Source organism: Dermochelys coriacea, chromosome 6 (genome assembly GCF_009764565.3).
Source record: "Dermochelys coriacea isolate rDerCor1 chromosome 6, rDerCor1.pri.v4, whole genome shotgun sequence".
NCBI classification, from domain to species: domain Eukaryota; kingdom Metazoa; phylum Chordata; order Testudines; family Dermochelyidae; genus Dermochelys; species Dermochelys coriacea.
This window is the reverse complement of record NC_050073.1, coordinates 60,360,907-60,367,930: the sequence shown is the minus strand read 5'-3', so window position 1 is coordinate 60,367,930 and position 7,024 is coordinate 60,360,907. Positions and strand designations below refer to the sequence as shown.

General features: G+C 39.2%; 1 long non-coding RNA gene across 1 annotated transcript; it reads left to right on the top strand.

Annotated features, from left to right (window-relative positions):
• Window positions 1–4,111: 4,111 nt before the first annotated feature.
• Window positions 4,112–6,203, top strand: LOC119856596. Its single transcript, XR_005293360.2, has 3 exons — window positions 4,112–4,134; window positions 4,454–4,493; window positions 5,756–6,203. It is a non-coding gene; the product is annotated as an uncharacterized LOC119856596 (long non-coding RNA).
• The last annotated feature ends 821 nt before the right edge of the window (window positions 6,204–7,024 follow it).

The window sequence follows — 7,024 nt, the reverse complement described above, 5'->3', positions numbered from 1 at the left end:
TTGCATCAGCCAGGAAGCCATCTTGGGGCTGCGGTGGAATACAAACAACTCTGTTTTCATCATGCTTCCTAGCCCAGCAGCGTACCTGAATCTGAAATAAAGTGCTAAGCTAATAGCAAGAAGGGTTAATAAAATATTGGGCTCTCTCATCTTCTAATGATACAACAATTAAGAACTGCACCTCTGTTGAGCATCTCATGGTCAGGACCCAGACAGGAGTGAGCAGAGGCTTGCAGGAACTGAAAAGCAGTGTGCTCTTGCCCACCAGCTTATTAAAACAATAAAAATAGACCAGAGATCTAAATAATTAAGGTTAATTCAGAACCAAGCAAATAGTGACAAAGTAAAGACATAGCCAACTTCAGCCCTGATTTAGCGCCATTGATTTCAGAGATTAATTTGGCCTAGGATTGGTTTTTTTAGTTTGATTCCAGAGGAAATCCGCAGTCAAGATAACAAAAACTGGGTTCTACAAGTGAAAAATCTAGAAGTTAAAAAATAATGCAGTTTAGTTGTTTCTTCTAATTTGAACTGAATTAATTGTGGGAGGGGAGGAGGTTCTTGGTGTGGGGATGTGAGAAGCTAAAATATGAGACTGCCATGATGAGATGGGCCCTTTAACTCTTGGATAAACCTTGAAAGATAGGAGTAAAAACTAAGACTCCATGGACATGTTAGGCAGAACTCACTGGTTTTTGATGGTGCTGGAAACAAGCAGAAATATGTTCGAATTCCCTTCAATAATCAGTGGGGGTTTTTCTTCATTACTCCATCTTTTTCCTGTCTCTTCACATTCCTCTCTTTTCTTTGTTTCTCCATACCTTTATTTCCTTGTTTTCTGCATTCCTGTTTTCCCCTATACATACTTTGTCTCTTTTCCGTAATCTCTGTGTACTAGACTCCTCTATTGTTATCATTGGTGTACCTCCACTGGTGAGAGCGATAATGAAGTTCTTGTTTTAAAGGTGTTACTGAAATGGCAAAAATTAAAACATAGAAAATAACCTTTGCACGCTCTTTGAATTGTTCATGGTATTTGATGAAAAGTGAATTGATACAGAGAATAGTATGTTTAAGAATCATCCCCGGCAATTTTTCACTGGATTTCCCACTTTTTTATTAATTTTGCAAGAAATCTAAAATCCTCTGTATTAGTCCTTTATCCACATTGCCAGTTCCTGTTTGGATTTCTGGTAAATTATATATATATTGATAGTGTTTGTCTACAGAACATTTTATAACTCTTTAGCCATCATAGAAAATATGTGCACCAAGCTAAACTTCTAGATTTTAATTTGATGAGAAATTTGCTGTGAGGTGGAGATCAAATGAGAAACTAACACCAGCTTAATCAAACTTGTTGTTTAGGGCAAACCTTAATAGGGAGCATAGTCTAAGAAGAAAGAGCAGCTCCAGAGACAAGGGGGGAAAAAACCTGCTAACACGACTGCATGAAAACTGCCACCCAACTTCATTTAGTGCATGCTACTTTGGCAACCTCCTGGTGCCTTAATTGTCTCTGACAGTTGTTTTCAGTGGATGGCTCATTCACACAAGTTTCAGTGAGGTTTAACTCAATGCATAACTAGGTTTAACTCAACCCATAATAATAGTGACCTCAGCAGCGTTAATGGAGAATAACTTCCCAAAGACATGGAATGTGTGACAGTTGATAAGCATATGAGGTCTGTTCAGGTTTTGCCTTAGACTACAAGTTTGATGAAGTTGGGGGTATATAATGCATTTTGGTATCTGTTGGAGATGGAAGCAAAGGGAATGTTGGGAGAGCATTATCAACAGCGTAATAGTAATGAAGATGGAAAGGAATGTGCAAAGCTTTCCCTTTAACAATTTAGAGTCAACACTATAAAATTAGATCCACCTAACTATGTCTTTCAGGGTGTGAAAAATCCATACCCCTGAGTGACATAATAAATCCAACCTAAGACCCAGTGTAGATAGTGAATGCTCAGTTGATGGAACAATTTTTCCATTAACCTAGCTACTATCTCTCAGGGAGGTGAATTACCTACACTGACGGGAGAACCCCTCTCATTGGTGTAGGTAGTGTCTATACTGAGGTGCTACAGCGCTGTAGCTCCAGCTGCACCACTAGCATTTCTAGTGTAGATAGTCCGTAAATTCCATGCTTTTAAGGTTTTGGGTTGATAGACTGTCCTGCCATAGCATTAACTATCCGTAGTTTTGTGTGCTAATTTTAGAGAAACGTTAAACACAGTACTAAAGTGATCATGCTTCCACTACACAGCCCAGACAAACTGTGTTTAAACTGTGGTCATGATTACAAGAACCATTTTTAAACCAGATGGACTAACAAAACACTGTAATTACCATACAAATGTTAGCAAAGCAGAATTACTTGCATATCCGAGAGAGAGTTTTACATGCATAGGTGGTGTCTATTTTTATCTGTGCCCTCCAACACCCAAGGTCTTGTGTTCCAAAAAAAAAAAATCAAGATGCAATTTCCTGTACAGTCTGAGCAGCATGGAATTGTGTCTTAGGGCTGGTCTACACATAGTGTTGGTATAGGGCTGGTATAACTATATTGGTTTAGAACAGATATATTTAAAACAATACAGTCCTTTAATGTGGATGTAGTAATACCAGTATAAAGGTGTTTAGAAATGTTTATTTTGGTAAATATATAGGAATAAGCTATTCACTGACAAAAAAACTTTGTTAATGTAGAGCTAAAGTTACCTGGTGGTATCTTGTGCCTTTCCAGAATGTCGAGGTTAGCAAAACTCAAACTTCTGAAAACCAAAGAAATGAATTATGGTACATAGTCTCTAAGGTGCCACAAGTACTCCTTTTCTTAGTCCTAACTCTGCCCTCCTGAAGCTGACAATGCCACAGGGAATAATTTGCTTGTAGGTGTAGGTATACTGAATGGTGTTAGGGTAGCGATTTCCCTACACTCCCCCCCCGAATTTCCCCAACACCCCCACCAGTTTTGTGAACTAGTTCCGTGCCAATTTAGTGAATGTTTGGAAATTTGAATTGAAATTGAAACATTAATACACACTTTAAAAGCATATACAGTGTATAATAAAATAATTCCAATTCAGAAGTCATCAGCCACACTATCAGAGGCTCGTTCACCTGCGCATCTACCAATGTGATTTATGCTATCATGTGCCAGCAATGCCCCTCTGCCATGTACATTGGTCAAATTGGACGGTCTCTATGTAAAAGAATAAATGGACACAAATCAGACATCAAGAATTATAACATTCAAAAACCAGTTGGAGAACACTTCAATCTCTCTGGTCACTCGATTACAGACCTGAGAGTGGCTATTCTTCAACAAAAAAACTTCAAAAACAGACTCCAGCGAGAGACTTCTGAATTGGAATTAATTTGCAAACTGGTTACAATTAACTTAGGCTTGAATAGAGACTGGGAGTGGATGGATCATTACACAATGTAAAACTACTTCCCCATGTTATTCCCCCACTGTTCCTCAGACGTTCTTGTCAACTGCTGGAAATGGCCCACCTTGAGCATCACTACAAGAGGTTTTCTTCCTTCCAACCCCCTACCTCTTGCTGGTAATAGCTCATCTTAAGTGATCACTCTCCTTACAGTGTGTATGATAAGACCCATTGTTTCATGTTCTCTGTGTATATAAATCTACCAACTGTATTTTCCACTGAATGCATCTGATGAAGTGAGCTGTAGCTCACGAAAGCTTATGCTCAAATAAATTTGTTAGTCTCTAAGGTGCCACAAGTACTCCTTTTCTTTATTGCAGCTGAAGTGCTTAGCCCTGCTGTGGGGACAGTGTTTCTGTGGAAGACACAGCCCAGATTGCACTAGCAGCGAGGTTTCCCCACTGAGAGCTCAGCTGAAATGACTGAGAGCGGGGTGGAACCTCAAGAGACCAACTCACAGAGGTTACAGTGGCAGGTGGCAGCAGAAGGTGACTGCGCAGGGCCATTGGCAACGGAGTGGTGGAGTGAACGGTGGCACAATGAACAGCAGAGGCCAGAGCGAACAGTGAGCAGCTGGAGGAACGAGCAAGGTGCCTTCTTTTCCCCCCATCTGGGTGGTATACTCACATGAAAGCACCTCTGAACTCTGAGTCTCCACTGACCAAGGACAACACCGGTGAGTGGGGTGCGGTGGAAGAAAAAGTGAGGGGCATGTTAAATAAACATTTGTTTGTTGGACTATATTTTAGTGACTTTGCTCCAGAATGCTATATTTGTGACTGGGAATGGAATATGTTTCCTAGTAGGCCAAGATTTTTAAAATGCATTATTTGCCAAGGTTGTTATCTCACAATGTTTCTATCTTGAGAGGTTGTTATGTTGGGGAGTTTCTGTACTAAACATTTTTTTTATTATTATAATTAATTTTTACATAAGAATGGTCATACTGGGTCAGACCAATGGTCCATATAACTCCGTATCCTGTCTTCCGACAGTGGTCAAGTCCTGGTGTTTCAGAGGGAATGAACAGAACAGGTAATCATCAAGGGATCCATCCCCTGTTGCCCATTCCCAGCTTCTGGCAAAAAGGCTAGGGACAGTCAGAGCATGGTGTTGAATCCCTCCCCATCCTGGCTAATAGCCACTGATGGACCTATTCTTCAGGAATTTATCTAGTTCTTTTTTTAATCCTGTTATAGTTTTGGTCTTCACAGCATCCCCTGGCAAAGAGTTCCACGGGTTGACTTTATGTTGTGTGAAGTACTTCCTGTTGTTTTTTTTTTAAAACCTGCTGTCTATTAATTTCATTGGGTGACTGCTAGTTCTTGTGTTATGTGAAGGATTAAATAACATTTCCTTATTCACTTTCTTCACACCAGTCAAGATTTTATAGACCTCTATCATATCCCCCCCTTAGTCGTCTCTTTTCTAAGTTGAAAATTCCCAGTCATTTTAATCTCTCCTCCTGTATCATACCCCTAATCATTTTAGTTGCCCATCTCTGTACCTTTTCCAATTCCAGTATACCTTTTTTGGGATGGGGTGACCAGATCTGCACACAGTATTCAAGGTGTGTACATACCATGGATTTATATAGAGGCAATATGATATTTTCTGTGTTATTATCTATCCCTTTCTTAATGATTCCCAACATTCTGTTTGCTTTTTTGACTGCCGCTGCACATTGAGTGGATGTTTTCAGAGAACTATCCACAATGACTCCAAGATCTCTTTCTTGAGTGTTAACAGCTAATTCAGACTCCATCATTTTGAATGTATTGTTGAAATTGTTTTCCAATGTGCATTACTTTGAATTTATCAGCACTGAATTTCATCTGCCATTTTGTTGCCCAGTCACCCAGTTTTGAGAGATCCCTTTGTAACTCTTCACAGTCTGCCTGGGACTTAACTATCTTGAATAATTTTGTTACATCTGCAAATTTTGCCACTTCACTGTTTTACCCATTTTTCCGGATCATTTATGAATATGTTGAACAGTAATGGTCCCAGTACCGACCCCTCAGGGATACCGCTATTTATCTCTCTCCATTCTGAAAACTGATAATTTATTCCTACCCTTTGTTTCCCATCTTTTAACCAGTTACTGATCCATGAGAGGACTTTCCTCTTATCCCATAATTTAAAGTCAATTTAAATTAAATACATTTTTTTTAAAAAATTATATTTTTTTAGAAATCTAAACCTATGTTTTGCTGTATCTTGCATTATCCTTATATTAAACTTGCATTATCCTAACAAAATGTTTACTTTATTCATATCTCTCTTATATGTTGCAGGTCAAAATGAAAATGAAAAGACAAAACACAATACAACTTTTCCACTCAAAGGCCTCAAAAACTAACCAAGGTGAAGAACATATCAAGAACCAAGAATATAGCAACATGTCATCTGAAGGTTCAAGTGGTATATCTACATCCGACCAGCCCAAAGCACAAATACAGCTACCTATGGAAGATACAGTGTCTCCAAAACCTAAAGGCAGTTCCCAATGTTCGTTGGTCAAAGTATTCCCATTTATTGAAGTTACAAAAGATGGCTACTGGTGCATCTCTTGCAAAAAAGCTTACAGAAGAAGGAAAGCTTCCCAATGCTATAATTGGTAAAAGTGGAGGAGCTTGGTTTGTCAAACGGATCAACAAAGCCAATGCTGACAAACTACATGAAAAGGCTGCAAAACACCAGGCATCTGGAGTGCATCAACATGCAGAAAGCCTTATAAGCCCACTTTCAAAGCCAATTGTAGAAGTACTTAATGAGACTGTTAAGAATGCTGGAGACACAACACAGTTCATGCGAACAAACATGGCTGTGGCATCCTACTTTCTATTTAAGCAAGAGATACCACACACTACAAACGGAGGCCAATGTTAAGTGCATTGTCACTTGTTCATCCTGAAGTTGAAACTGGTTCCAAACAAGACCAGCAAATGCTCACTATCATTCTGCAAGAAACTCAACTGACTGGCTAGAAGCATGTGGTGCAACAGTGAAAGACTCAACAGTTCAAAAAAAAGTGAAGAACTCTCTCACTACATTCAAAAAATTTGCATACATGAATGCACTGATGCAAATGGGCATCAAGTATTAAGTCACTGTGTAGGTTATCTTGATATCAGGGGTAAGACAGTAGATGCATTTCTAGATGTTCAAGTTATAGAAGACACATCGGCTGCATCTGTTACAACCCACATCTTAGAGTTAAATGCTTGTCAGTTGGACTCCAAACAGATGGCTGCTTGTGCATTTGATGGAGCTGCAAACTTCTCTGGAAGATGTGATGGAGTACAAGCTTTGCTCAGAGAAAAGTGTCACTCTGATCTCTCCTATACACATTGCAGAGGCTATCTACTCCAACTAGCACTAGTATGAGCTGCAGAATCTTCTAAAGACATTTAAAAAGCTATACATTTAATGTCTTCATTATATTCTTTTTTCAGTAGGAGTCCAAAAAGACTGAATATCTTGGAAAATATAGAAGATACACTGGGACTGAAGTTCAAATTAGTCCAACCTGGGAAAACCCGCTGGCTTTCTCATGAGCGATC